The sequence below is a fragment of the Pelmatolapia mariae genome, linkage group LG10_11, assembly GCF_036321145.2.
Source record: "Pelmatolapia mariae isolate MD_Pm_ZW linkage group LG10_11, Pm_UMD_F_2, whole genome shotgun sequence".
Lineage (NCBI taxonomy): Eukaryota > Metazoa > Chordata > Actinopteri > Cichliformes > Cichlidae > Pelmatolapia > Pelmatolapia mariae.
The window spans coordinates 53,293,337-53,295,767 of record NC_086236.1 but is presented as its reverse complement, the minus strand read 5'-3'; the positions used below and the strand labels follow the sequence as shown (position 1 = coordinate 53,295,767).

Here is a 2,431-nt window from a genome sequence, read left to right as displayed (position 1 = left end):
ACTGCTAAAAGTGTTTACTAGTTTTTGCCTGTCACATATATTTGTTATACCATGTAAACTGTGAAATTCCAAGATTTTCAAACTTGCCTTGCAATAGTGGCTTCACAGAGTCTCTGGAATCTACAGAAAAAAAAATCACAACAAGATGACATTCAGGAGTATAAACTGGTGTTTTGAAGATAAGAGTACAATGACATTGTGATGCAGCTTTAAAGCTTTTTTAAAAGCATACCATCTATAGGGAAGACATCAGACTCTGCATGCTGGGGAGATCGCAAAGCTGTGTCGGTTTGTGCCGGAGTGGCGAAAGGTGCCGGAAGCTGGGTGGGGCATTATGATGGTTGCTATCAGTGGGCTGGGGGGCAGACTTCGGAGTGATGAGGGCTGTTTAGAAAAAGATAATTTTTTAAGTATTTAAGAATACAGACAACTTGTCAAAAAAGTTTCCTTGTGTCAGACACAGATATGTACACAGACACTAGACAGTATTTTATTACCTGGTATTTTCACTCGAGGGGCCTGGGGAAACCGTTTTTTTGTAGGCTGCTCATCCTCTGAGTCCGTATATGTGTACAGGGGATTTGGTCTAAAGAAAATAAATTAAAAACAGTCTTAAGTAATTGTAAATATGCTTTTGGCATATTGTTTCCTAAAGTTAGTTTGATTTCTAACAACACACACAGGAAACAGAGACGTGCAAGAAGGTACAGTATACAATGAATTTTTGAAGTGCACAAGTGTAGGCTTTGCATTTTTAAAAAGTTTACAAACTTCCACTTTTTGGACTATATTATGTGGTGATATTGCAGTATGCAAGCACCACAGATATGTATAAAAGACAAGATCATAAATTCTTAACAATCAAAGATATGTTTGTGAATATAAAGGTTTTACTTGTGCTTTCTTTTAAGACTGGTCTGGGTTTCTTCTTCGGACTGAAGGTCAGACGTATCACAGCGTTCACGTGGATATCTCTGAAGACTGCGTTCTGCTTCGTGAAATGTGCCTGGAAATACAAACACAATGTACGGCCAGACATACATTACGTGTGGACAAAAGGTGCAAACGCATAGAAAAATCAGCGGTTTCAAAAATACGCTGGTACGTGTGGACGTAGCCTTATTCATTATTCAAGGCACAAACGGAAAGTCATGTACGAGTGCAACTTAAAGTTAGGTGAGCGTGCAACGTACAGTCACGTGGGCATGCTGCGTGAGCTTTCAAACTGAGTCTAAAGTTTTCGTGTGCGAATTGAAGCGAGTGCTCTCCAATCATCAAAAGTAACAAAGTCACTGAACACGTTTATACAGTTAACTTTACGTTTATCAATCATATATCACAGATTTAGAATTTTTTGTAGTACTAAGCAACTACAGAGCGAAAGTCTGGGTCAAGCGCCGAGGCGACGGCAAGAACAAAGGAAACCTCGAAGCGTTAAAGCTAGCTTTGTAAGGGAATATAACGAAGAAATTATGAAACGAAAATGTTTTCTTTGTTGATATACTTTGTTCGCAGTGCAATTTATTTGTTGCCGGATTGTAAGAAGTATAGACACAATTTCGGGCTCCCACATTTTGTGGGAGCAACGTAAATAACTGTAAAAAACTTGTTAATGTACAACATTAATGAGTTTTTTACTGTTATTCAAATGCAAACATGGAAATAACGAGTAGGAAAAAAAATCATTCATTCTTACCTTATACTAATCATGGTGCAGGCCAGTGCAGTGCATGAACTGATGCCTTCTCCGGTCAATTCCGCTGAGAGTAAATCAAATGTCCCGCTCTACTGTAGAAGACAATACCTGGGGGGATGTACCAATGTGAGAGGGGTGCTGTGGAATAGTCCAAGTGATCGCTGCTTTAATTTCCCGGTCAACTATACATAAATTGCACGTAGACGCGATTTTTTAAAGCTGGTGAACTAGACCAAGTCATTGATAACAAATGAACAATAAATCTACTTTCTCTGGTACTTTATACCCGATCAGTTGCAATGCAATTTAATGCTCAACTACAAATCGATGGTTTTTGATGGTGACCAGAGCCGAATGATCGTCAACTATAAATAGACGTTTCCTCGATGTTGTTGTTGTCACCTGGTCGACTATAAATAGATCAAATATCAATGACAAAAAAACAACGGTGAATCAACATCGTTACAACGTCTCTATAGTAAGACCGTCGGTTTACCACAGTATTTCAATGTTGTTACAACATTGGCATTTCAACCCCGACCATATACGACGGTTCGGATGAAAAATCAACATAGATTCAATGTCGTCTTGCTATCTGGGTAGGATCCCTTGAGTTAATAAGTAATCTGTTATCAATATGACATACCTGGCAGTCATGAAAAAGATCTTCTTGTCTTTCCCCGAGGTAGCTAATGAGGCAGCAGATAAGGACATCCCTTTTCTTCTCAATGCTCT

At 38.9% G+C, this 2,431-nt stretch overlaps 1 long non-coding RNA gene across 1 annotated transcript; it reads right to left on the bottom strand.

Annotated features, from left to right (window-relative positions):
• Positions 1–507: 507 nt before the first annotated feature.
• LOC134637998 (uncharacterized) lies at positions 508–1,889 on the bottom strand. The gene is made up of 3 exons (XR_010095214.1): positions 1,697–1,889; positions 895–1,006; positions 508–586 (listed from the first exon to the last, which is right to left on the bottom strand). It is a non-coding gene; the product is annotated as an uncharacterized LOC134637998 (long non-coding RNA).
• Between the last annotated feature and the right edge of the window lie 542 nt (positions 1,890–2,431).